This window comes from Rhinatrema bivittatum, chromosome 4, assembly GCF_901001135.1.
Source record: "Rhinatrema bivittatum chromosome 4, aRhiBiv1.1, whole genome shotgun sequence".
Lineage (NCBI taxonomy): Eukaryota > Metazoa > Chordata > Amphibia > Gymnophiona > Rhinatrematidae > Rhinatrema > Rhinatrema bivittatum.
Window position 1 is genome coordinate 413,701,597 of NC_042618.1, and position 12,117 is coordinate 413,713,713.

Genomic DNA, 12,117 nt, shown 5'->3' on the forward strand with positions numbered 1-12,117 from the left:
ACCTTACTCCTTGTATATGTATTATGTTGTACTATATTGTACCATACACCTTGTATATATATTATCCCAGGCTACCCTGTACATTGTTAGTCCTGTACTTTACTCCCATTATATATTAAGATACTTTTTTCTTGTTATTTTAGGATACATTATTTTGTGTACCCTGGCTTCCCTGTTCTCCCCTCCCTTGTTTTTTGTAATTCGTTAAGTTCTCTGTAAACCGATATGATGTACCCACGAATACAGGTATAAAAAACCCCCCATCCATCCATCCATAAATAAATAATTATATTATATATATATATATATATATATATATTCCTAAATGCCAACTTGAGGTGCTGCCTTCTGATGAAGGCACATGGCAGCATCACTTCTAACCCATGGTTGTCACTGCTGCAGGCCAGGAACCATCTTCTCACAGGCTGGATCAAAGCTTCCTGCAGACCATTATTTGCTCATCACTACTCTGCACCTTTTGTGCGCTGATTATATCACAGATGACATCATCACGGTTGTTTTCTATATCTATTAGATTCTCTATTAGATGAAACATTTTGATAAAATGTGCTCATCTTCTCACACAATAATTTGCATTACTTTTGTATTCATTCAAATGGCTTCATGTTGAAATGCTGATCAAGCTGGGTGTCAATCTGGAGTCTCAAAAGTATGGTATTATTGCCCTTCCTCAATTTAATCCCACTTATATAACCCTCCTGGTTTACTTCTTCCCAATCAGGGCCTCACTGTTTTGACTCAAAACCTCCTATTTGTTTTTGTTGTGCTTCGTCTGTCCAACTTGAATAGACTGTAGGCTCTCCTGAGAGAGACAGTCCATTATATGTCTCTGTACAGTGCTGCATACATCTGGTATGCACTACACAAATGATTGATAAAATGTATTGAGTGCCCATATCAACAAATCACATATTCTTAAAGTGCAAATATATCTTGTCCCTAAATTCATTTCTGGTCATGTGTTTACATGTAGCACTTTTATCCAAAGCACTTTTCAGAAATGTAAAATGGGTGAGATTACACATGAAAACAATTACAAAGAACTTGTGAAGGTGGTCCAATAATGGAGGACTAGTGATTAGTGTCAGAAAGAACAAATGGGTGCTGAGATACTTAATGTTGTGTTTTGGACATTGAAGCGTGGGCCCTTGGTCGCTGTAAGAGATGGCACCAGACTTGTAGCGATAGGCTAGCTCAAGGCAGAGATGGACACAGAGAATTAGCTTTATTGTACTGCAACGTAGATGGTGACCCGAGGAAAGGGTGATGATTCCAGCCAGGAGCTGAGGAACCAGATGGCAATGTTCCGTCTGTAGATTGCAGGATGGAAAAGGCAGTTCCACAGTCTCACCAGATCTCAAGAGGGAAATGGGACCGGTAGTGGTCTGCGAAGCGGGGTAGACCGAGAACCCAAGCTTAGATGGAATAGCCAATAGATCCGGTAGTGGTCCGCAGTGCGGGGTAGGCCGAGGATCTATGGAGAGAGAGATGAGACAATGCAAAGACAGAACTGAAGCGGCAGTACTCACTCTGATGCTGGTAGTTGAAGAGAGAGGGAACTCTTGAGGAGCGGAGGTCCTGGATGAACAAGGCCCCTGAGGAGCGGGTACCATAGGCGTCCTGGCAACTGAGTAGGCAACCCCAAAGGGAAGATAGGAGCACGGCAAGGTCCCCGAGGAGCAGGTACCTTAGGCGTCCTAGTTGGTAGGAGATAACCCCGGAGGGTAAACTGGAGCGAGGCAAGGCCCCCGTGGAGCGGATACCTAAGTCATCCTGGAGCGAGCGGACACAGAGCGGGGGCATCTGGTAACATGGAGAGAACAGCATGGAGGATTCCTTGCTAACTCGAAGAAGTAATCGTGACTCCTGGAGAAAGATGGTGAACGCAATCGCCCATGCCGGGCCAAGGACGCCAGAGAGTTCAGTGAGGAGAATCGGAAGCAGCCATCTTTCCAAAATGAACTGAGTCAGGTAGAAGAAAGGTGAGCAATAGAGGGTGCAGCCGTCTGCGGCCGACGGGTGCAACACTTAAATTGTCACTGGTGAAGGTAAACTGAAGAGTGATGGGCCAGGGAATAAGGATCTTTTTCATGTATTCCCTGATTTCTTGGATTCTTTAGGGACTGTAATCAAGCCAAAGTAAACTTGGATTATGGATGGGGTTTGCAATGCAATTTTGGTCCCTCTCTATGCAGAAAATCCAACTCACAAATGCAGTCTTTAAAATCAAGCTGGCCTAACTTTTTTTAATTAATGCATTTTACATTTAATATATCTGTAAAAAAAATAATTTCTGTTGAATTCTGCATATACCAATTGATGTATTCCTGCTAGTGCACAGGGTAAAGAAATATTTTAAAACAATGATTTAAATAAGGAATCAAATCATTTTAAAAGCTTTTATTATCTGTTCAAACAGCTTCATTCCTCTCTGTAATAATACAATAAATATATAAATACATTGGGTGCAATCAATGCAAATATTGTGCAAAATGTCACAAAACAAGAAAAGGCAGCCATCTATGAAGAGCAGAGACACCTGGAGAGCAGAAAGGGCCATTCAGACAGCTTCAGATTTATGAAGATGAATCTACAAGCATATGTTGCTTTTAATTCTACTCTTATCACTCCTGTTTCTTTAAAAATATAAATAGACAGTCGGTTCTCTTATAAATAAAGTATTGCTGTTAATCTTAAAAAAAAGATATAAAAATGTAATTCCTGTATTCAAAAAACAGAAGAAATCACTGAATTCAAGGGAAGGACATATGGAACATGGATTTACACAAAAAAAGTTAATTTCTTGCTTTTCCTCCAGCCTTCTCATATGTAGATGTAAACACACATGCAATGAATGGAGAGTGCCATTCTGTAATTGGAATCTAGTTTGTAATCAGAATACATACCTCTAACCTGAAAAATGGAGCCTGGAATATCTTCCATGTCCCCAAGAAATGATGTTGTTACCAGCTGCTATACCAATTGTCCGCTAGATGTCAGAACTACTTTAATTCAAACTAAAAAAATGTGTGAAACCACATAAGGAAAAGAATGCAAGAGGCAAGGCCAACTCCATCACCTGCGTAACCTGCCATCTCGTTAAGGATGGGGCTTATATCACATCAACGGACAATTAATAAACTTCAAGAGGAGACTGAAAATGTAGTCACCATTATCATATATGTATAGCTATTGGACTATGTTTGGAGCTGTAGTATTTCAATATCTGAATGACACAAATAACTTTAGAATCTCCAGGTTCAACATTCCTGTTTATAATTCTGCATTGCATATTCTTCAGGATAAATATATGACAAGAAATAAGTTGCAGTATACTTTACTGTACCCTTAATCAGTTATAAATATATATGCCCCTAACAAAAAAAACAAAAGATGATTCTGGTGTGACAATTCTACTTTCTCACCTACCTGGCATATGTTATATGATTGCGCTTACTGATCCCCTGATCTCTCTATCCTGTTTACATCAAGTTCAAACTCATTAGTGGGTCACAAGTTAAGGAAAAAGCCAGCACAAAGTTGGGCACTTGGAGGTGCCGGGCCATGAAACCTCTGTCCACACGGACATGGAGTAAAAAATCCCTCATTCAGTTCATCATCTAATATTTAGCATCTTGTTGATCTCTTTATAAATGAATATTTGAATACAATTTTTTTATTCCATGTTTGTGTGAGCTTGCTGAGTGCAGGCAATGGTCTGTTGTTTCCTCCAAACTCAGTGGGGAAAAGTCACAATCCTTCTTTAGCTGGCTACAGAACATTAGTGCTTGGTTGTGCTACATTGAGAGATATGTGTATATCCAGTGTCTATATAGATAGTGTTCTTTGGTTTCATTCCCATATGAATTTAAAGTAGAAAGAAGAAACACCAAAGCTGTTCCAATTCACCACAGGAAATGCTGCATATGTAGAAGGCCCTCTACATTCAGCATGTACCGTATCTTTCTTGCAAATGTGGGGAATTCAAATAGATCAGGAATGCACACAAATGGGTTTGCAGAAGTGTCTCTAATGAAAGAAATAAGAAAACAGAGCAACCTGTACGATGGCATTTCGTGGGTTTTTTGGGTCCAGTCTTCTGCAAAATAAATAAATTAGTGTGATCTATGAACATCTCTATTTACAGAAGTCACTCAGCAAATCTGGTAATATCTTCAATGATGATCAGAGAACATGTACAGTTTAATGTTCATTTTTCCTTGAAATATTTTTTCCAGTAATTGAAATGTGGCCCAATTTTAATCACAAATTCTGAATAAAAGACTTTACAACTTTTATTTTTATTGTAAGCTGTTTATCCTATCTTTACCTGCAATTACTCCCACTCCACCTTCTCTCAAACAATGCAGTCTAAACAGGGAGATGTCCTGCTTTGGCCAAAGTGAAACGTCAGGGAGGAGGGGTGGAAGGAATCACAGATTTATCCAGGAGGAAAGAAGGAATACAGTTAAGGAAAAAACAGATAAATTAGTTCTTACCTGATAACTTCCTTTCCTTGAGTCCAATCAGACCAGTCCAGATAAGTGGGTTAAGCATGGCAACCAGCAGATGAAGACAGAGATCAACAGATTCACTGACATTAATTAATTAATGATTTTGTTCTATGTACACCGACGTGATATCTCTGATGAGCGGCGGTATATAAAAACCAATAATAAATAAATACATAAATAAATTATCCCATATATGCATCCATGCTGGCTTCAGCCTGTCAGTATTATCTGTAACAAGCTAACTGGATAACTTCAATACAAAGCAATGAACAATATATATACTGTACATTAGGAGGTCCATATTCATCAAGCCGGTTAGTTGACAAGTTATCTGGTTAAAGTTAGTCGGATAACTTGTGCTCCCATGACAAACAGGATGGTAGTCCTCACATAAGGGTGACATCATCAGATGGAGGCCTGTCACGCAACACTTTTGTCAAAGTTTCTAGAACTTTGACTGGCCCACTGAGCATGCCCAGCATACCACTAACTCCGTAGACACCAGGGGTCCCCCTTCAGTCTCTTTTTTTCCATGCAGCAGTTGCCTCGCAGTTTAGGAGCTCTGTGAGAAATTTCTCACAACTTTCCTCACGGAAAAATTTGAAGAACATAAGAAATTGCCATGCTGGGTCAGACCAAGGGTCCATCAAGCCCAGCATCCTGTTTCCAATAGAGGCCAAAACCAGGCCACAAGAACTTCTTTAAAAAATCCCTCACTGGGGTCCCCCATTGCGCTCCATTCCCTCTGATGCTTGGTAAGTGTTTTCGCGTACTTTGCGGTCAGTTCCCTGCGGCTTACCACTTCAGTGCCCGACGGTCACCAACTGCGTGCCCGCCATTTTTCAGCATGGCAACCGGGTTTAGGAATTGCCCCAAGTGTCCGAGGACCATGTCCATAACTAGAGATATGCTTCGGGTTATAATTTTGTGTCGGGCTTCGTTTCGGGGACCCCCTGTGGGAATTTAGTTTTTCCTGCAGTTAGGGTTTTGTTTTGTTTTTTCGGGGGCCCCGATTTTCGGGTTAGTGCTCACTAACTCTCGATAGTGCGCACTAACGTGGGAGAGTTAGTGCGTACTAACCCGAAAATGAATTTTTTCCGAAATTTCGGAAAACATTCAACCATTTTTCAGTTCTCCCGAACCATTCCAAATGAAGCAATTTCGTTGAAATTGCCTAATTCTGGAAAAATGACTGCACATCCCTATCCATAACAGACCCGCATAATGTTTGCGTTTTGTTCCTAGGCCCCTCGAACGATGTCCGCCGATGCCCTAGTTGCGCACAAATGACCCTCAAGGGCCGGTGCGCTTGACTGGACAAAATGGAGCATTTGTTTGCGTCAAAGCGTTCGACTCCAGCTCAAGTGACGCCGCCCGAAAAGGATCCATCGACCTCGGAGACGCCCCGCCAGGAACATCGCAGAGCGGGTGACCGTCCATCACCAACACCATCAAAGGCATCGGCATCATTGTCCTCTGTGCCGGAGAAGGACCGAGCACAGAGGGAAACACTGGCACCGACGAGTGTCCCTGCCTGGTGCCAGCACCGATACCGCAGCAGCATCGACTTCCACTGAGCTGCCTGCGAAGAGGGCCCGGGGAGAGGAGCCCCCATTCTCCTCTGGACCCGGGACCCTTAGGCGCTCCCCACTGGTGCCAGGCACTGAGCCTCCACGGGCCCCCGTGGAAGCTCCAGTGACGCCTAGCCTGCCTCCTACCCCAGTTGCCGTGCCATCCATGCTAGCTTTTCAGGAGGAATTGGACCGCATGGTCCAAGAGGCAGTGCTGAATGCCCTATGAGGCTTCCAATCACTGCTGGCCCCGGCCTCCATACCGGCACTGGAACCGGCTCCCTCAATGTTCGCACCACTCCTTGAGCACCTCAATACGCTAATCGGTGCCTTGCCGACTCAACCTTTGCCCCCGGACATGCTGGCACCGAGCTGTCCATCAAGGCCTCCGCAGGTCCCAATACCAATACCGGGTTCCGCGGAGGAGGAAGAATTGGTTCCCGGCCAGATCCCTCCACGGGAACCACCGATGCCGGAACCTGTTCCAGGTCCATCAGGGCTATCTGTGCCCAAGTGCACCTCATTTGCCCCAGTGCCCTAGATGCCAGCACCGATTCCCTCGTTACTGGTGCCACATCTATCGATGCCTTCCCACCCTCTCGGCTTTGGCACACTTCCTCCATCAGGACTTACTCCAGGGGAAGAGATAACTCCCTATGATCCATGGGGAGATGCAACTTCAGATGATTCTTCACAAGTTTCCAAGGAATTGCTCTCAGAGCCTTAACCCCCGGAAGAGCAGCGATAATCTCCTCTGGAAGACCTCTCCTTTGCCAATTTTGTCAAAGAGATGTCTGAGACTATCCCATTTCCACTGGTTACGGAGAAAGATTCTCGCCACAAAATGTTGGAGGTCTTATAATTTGTAGATGTTCCAAAGGAGATAATGGCAATACCAGTGCATGAAGTCCTTGATCTCTTGCACCGCCTGTGGGACCATCCAGGCACTGTACCTCCAGTCAATAGAAAGACAGATGCTACATACCTGGTCCAACAAGCCCCAGGTTTCCAGAAAAATCAGCTGCCCCATCATTCTGCAGTGGTGGAATTGGCTCAGAAAAAAGCTAAACGATCACGTCCACATTCCTCTGCTCCCCCTGGTAAGGAACAGAAGGCATTGGATGCGTTAGGACGAAGAGTTTTCCAAGGGTCCATGATTTATTTGCTTCAGTGTTTACTGAAGAGGATGTTGGGGAGGTACCTGTACCAGAGAAGGTTTTCATGGGTAATGATTCAGATGGACTGAACTAAATCACGGTGAACCTAGAAGATGTGGTAGGCTTGATTGACAAACGGAAGCGTAGTAAATCACCTGGACCTGATGGTATACACCCCAGGGATCTGAAGGAACTCAAAAAAAAAAAAAGAATAGAGTACAAAGTCCTCACTATCCTACACAAGACAATTCACAAAGCTGACTTCACTGCCTTGGACAATATTATACATCTACATAAATCATCACGTACAACAAGATCAACATACAAAATTCAGCTGGATGTCCCTTCACTACCACAAGCCAAACTATCCTCCACTAGAAATAGAGCCATCTCTATCGTCGGCCCAAAATTATGGAACTCACTACCTCAACACCTCAATTCTCAAGTAAACTCTAAATCTTTTAAAAAAGATCTTAAAAACTGGCTACTCTCACAGTCATACAATGACTGCTCACCCATTGACAGCAGAACTTAAACCTTTTTATCATATCCACTTCTCAGTCCTTTTCATGCCAGCAACCCCCTCCTTCTGACTTTGCCCCGACTCGCAGGAACCTTTTTCTCATTTACGATATCAACAGTCTACTTCAAGATTTGCATACATTCATATCTAATGTTCAATGTATTTACTGAATTTTATTAAGTTATTGTTTTTTGATTCAATCTCTGTCATACTGTTATGAATTTAAATGTAACTGGTTGTTATAATGTAAACCGGAGTGAAGGCAATGTCAGCTTTACCTCGGTATATAAACAAATGCTAAATAAATAAATAAATAAATAAATAAATAAATAAAATGAAATTTCAGACCTATTAGTAAAAATTTGTAACCTATCATTAAAATCATTCATTGTACTTGAAGACTGGAGGGTGGCTAATGTAGCCCCAATATTTAAAAAGGGCTCCAGGGGCGATCCGGGAAACTACAGACCAGTTAGCCTGACTTCAGTGCCAGGAAAAATAGTGGAAATTGTTCTAAATATCAAAATCACAGAACATAGGGAAAGACATGGTTTAATGGAACAAAGTCAGCATGGCTTTACTCAAGGCAAGTCTTACCTCACATATCTGCTTCACTTTTTTGAAGGAGTTAATAAACATGTGGATAGAGGTGAACCAGTTGATATAATATATTTGGATTTTCAGAAGGCGTTTGATAAAGTTCCTCATGATAGGCTTCTAGGAAAAGTAAAACGTCATGGGATAGGTGGCAATGTCCTTTCGTGGATTACAAACTGGCTAAAAGACAGGAAACAGAGAAGATTAAATGGACAATTTTCTCAGTGGAAGGGAGGGGGCAGTGGAGTGCCTCAGGGATCTGTATTGGGACCTGTACTTTTCAATATATTTATAAATGATCTGGAAAGAAATACGATGAGTGAGGTAATCAAATTTGCAGATGATACAAAATTATTCAGAGTAGTTAAATCACAAGCAGATTGTGATAAATTGCAGGAAGATTTTGTAAGACTGGAAAATTGGGCATCGAAATGGCAGATTAATGTGGATAAGTGCAAGGTGATGCATATAGAGGAAAAATAACCCATGCTCTAGTTACACAATGTTAGGTTCCATATTAGGAGCTACCACCCAAGAAAGAGATCTAGGTGTCATAGTGGATAACACATTGAAATTATCGGTTCAGTGTGCTGCGGCAGTCAAAAAAGCAAACAGAATGTTGGGAATTATTAGAAAGGGAATGGTGAATAAAACAGAAAATACCATAATGCCTCTGTATTGCTCCATGGTGAGACTGCACCTTGAATACTGTGTACAATTCTGGTCGCCGCATCTCAAAAAAGATATAGTTGAGCCATGATTCTTCCCCCTTGGACAAACCGGCGTGAGGCATGGACTCCATTTTCTCCTTCCTGGAGAGGAAATGGCGAGGAAGTACCCTCATAGATCAATTGTGCACTACTCCGGCTCTCTATCCCCAGTTGCTCATAATAGAGACCTGAGTATAATAGAGAGGGAGAGCTGGGGGCGTTCCTGCAGGCCAGGAGGCTTAGTTCAGTGAAGAAAAGGTTGAAGAGTATAATGATTGAATTGATGTTGTAATCACAGTTTGTGGCTTTTAACGTTAGTGTTCTTAGCGTTGAAATTGCGTATGAAACGTTGATCGTAGGGAGGGAGTGGGGGGCGATTTGCCGAGAACTGAAGTCTACCTTTAAGGTGGGCTGGGGGATGGAGGGGGGGAGGGCACAGATGGGGTTGGGAAGGGGTCAGATATGGTAGCTATAAGGGGGAGGGGTGGAAAGGCAGAGATAATGGGGGGGGGAGTTGGAGGGAAGTGGACAGGGAATTTAGAAATAGAAGTGATTGGATGATAGGGGAGGGGAGAGAGTTGGTGGACAGGTCATTGCTGAGGGGGATGAAAAGGGAGAGGTTTCCTCACAACGGAGTGAGGGGGAGAGAGCATGAGATTCATGGGTGAGTTTACATATATTTCACTGAATGTTAAAGGCCTGAATTCTCCATATAAACGTCAAATTTTATTTAAAGAACTGCAAAGATTAAAGGCCTCTATAGGCTTTATACAAGAGACGCAGCTTAGGGGTAGAGATGAACGCCTATTGCATTCCAAAAAATACCGCTTTCAGTATTTTGCACCAGCCCCTAAGCATAAAAAATACTGGGGTGTAGGGATTCTGTTTGCGCACCATCTGGAGGTGCAAATACAGGCCCAATATTGGGACCTGGAGGGCAGATTTTTGATCCTGCTGGTTCTATTAAATAATTCACCCCTAGTGTTAGTTAGTGTCTTCTGTCCTCCCTCCTTCCAGACAGAGATGATGCTTGAGGTGAACAAGCGTTTGGAGGGATACGTAGAGGATCCTGTAATCATCGCGGGAGACTTCAATGTTTCCTTAGACCCAGGAAAAGACACTTCCAGTCAGACTTTAACAGGCCAAGGAAAACCTAGGAAAATATTAAAATAGCTGCTGAAAGATCGTCACCTAGTAGATATCTGGCAGTTACGTTACCCCCACAGTCGGAACTACACATATTTTTCATATTCACAGTGGGGCGGATTTTCAGAGCCCTGCTCGCCTAAATCCGCCCAAAACCGGGCAGATTTAGGCGAGCAGGGCCCTGTGCGCCGGTAAGCCTATTTTACATAGGCCTACCGGCGCGCGCAGAGCCCCGGGACTCGCATAAGTCCCGGGGTTCTCCGAGGGGGGCGTGTCGGGGGGCGGTCCCGGTCGTCGCGGTGTTTTCGGGGCGTGTCGGCAGCGTTTTGGGGGCGGGTACGGGGGCATGGCTACGGCCCAGGGCGGTCCGGGGGCGTGGCCGCGCCCTCCGTACCCGCCCCCAGGTCGCGGCCCGGCGCGCAGGAGGCCCGCTGACGCGCGGGGATTTACGCCTCCCTCTGGGAGGCGTAAATCCCCCGACAAAGGTAAGGGGGGGGTTTAGACAGGGGCGGGTGGGTTAGGTAGGGGAAGGGAGGGGAAGGTGAGGGGAGGGCAAAGGAAAGTTCCCTCCGAGGCCGCTCCGATTTCGGAGTGGCCTTGGAGGGAATGGGGGTAGGCTGCGCGGCTCGGCGCGCGCCGGCTATACAAAATCCATAGCCTTGCGCGCGCCAATCCAGGTTTTTAGCAGATATGCGCGGCTCCGCGCGTATCTACTAAAATCCAGCGTACTTTTGTTTGCGCCTGGAGCGCAAACAAAAGTAGGCTATTCGCGCTCCTTTTAAAATCCGCCCCATAATTCATATACCCGCATAGATTGGTTCTTAATTTCTAAGGACCTGGTGGCCAGAACGGGATCAGTAGATATTGAAAGCATTACCTGGTCGGATCATGCCCCTAACCTTTGGACATTAGTAGGCCATAGCAGGGAGGAAGGGCGTAAATTTTGGAGACTACATGACTACTTGTTAACCTTGCCAACCTATCAGGACAGGGTGGTGGAGGTCCTGGAAGACTATTTTCAGTTGAATGATGGGCAGGAGGTGGGTCCAACATCGGTGTGGGAAGGTATGAAGGCGGTTACTAGGGGGCATTTAATAAGTATAGGTACATACCATAAAAAACAAATCAATAAACGAAGGGAGACCCTACTGCTGGAATTTGCTTGGTTAGAAAGCAAACATAAACAAAACCCAGGTCCTGTTCGGGTAGGATTCCTGAGTCGGAAGCAAGACGAGATAGCAGCCCTAGACACTGCAGCTATAGCGCATCGGTTAGATCTTTTACATCAAAAATATTATGAGTATGATAATAAAAGTAGTAGACTTTTAGCAAACTGGCTGCGTACTAGAAGCCTCAAGGCCATGATATATCATATTAAAGCCAGTTCAGGAGAACTGCTCACTGAACCGGGGGCTATTCGGAGCAGGTTTCAAACATTTTATGGGAATCTCTATACTCCTGAGGTTGGGGCTCCCAGGGAAGATATCCAGGTCTACCTAGAGGAGGTAACACTGCCCACGCTTTCAGATTCAGATCAAAACATCTTGGGGAAACCTATCTCCGAATATGAGGTAGACTGGGCCATCAAGGACCTTAAATCCTCAAAACTGCAAATCCTCAAAAGATTTGCAACTGCAAATCCTCAAAAGAGTCAAACCACTTCTCTACGCCCAAGACTACAGAACAGTACTCCAAGCTCTCCTATTCTCCAAACACGACTATTACAATGCCCTACTCCTGGGCCTCCCATCCAACACCCTCAGACCACTGCAACTACTCCAAAATGCTGCCACAAGATCACTCTCAAACACCAAAAAATCTGAACACATCTCACCAATCCTCAAAAACCTGCACTGGCTACCCATCCCACAAAGAATT

General features: G+C 44.2%; 1 protein-coding gene across 1 annotated transcript in view; it reads right to left on the reverse strand.

The window, feature by feature from the left end:
* Window positions 1-2,406: 2,406 nt before the first annotated feature.
* Window positions 2,407-12,117, reverse strand: part of P4HTM (prolyl 4-hydroxylase, transmembrane) — a 104,492-nt gene continuing 94,781 nt past the window's right edge. Inside the window, exon 10 of the mRNA XM_029601267.1 lies at window positions 2,407-4,120. The gene's annotated coding sequence lies outside the window, so the exon portion shown is untranslated. The remainder of the gene's footprint in view (window positions 4,121-12,117) is intronic.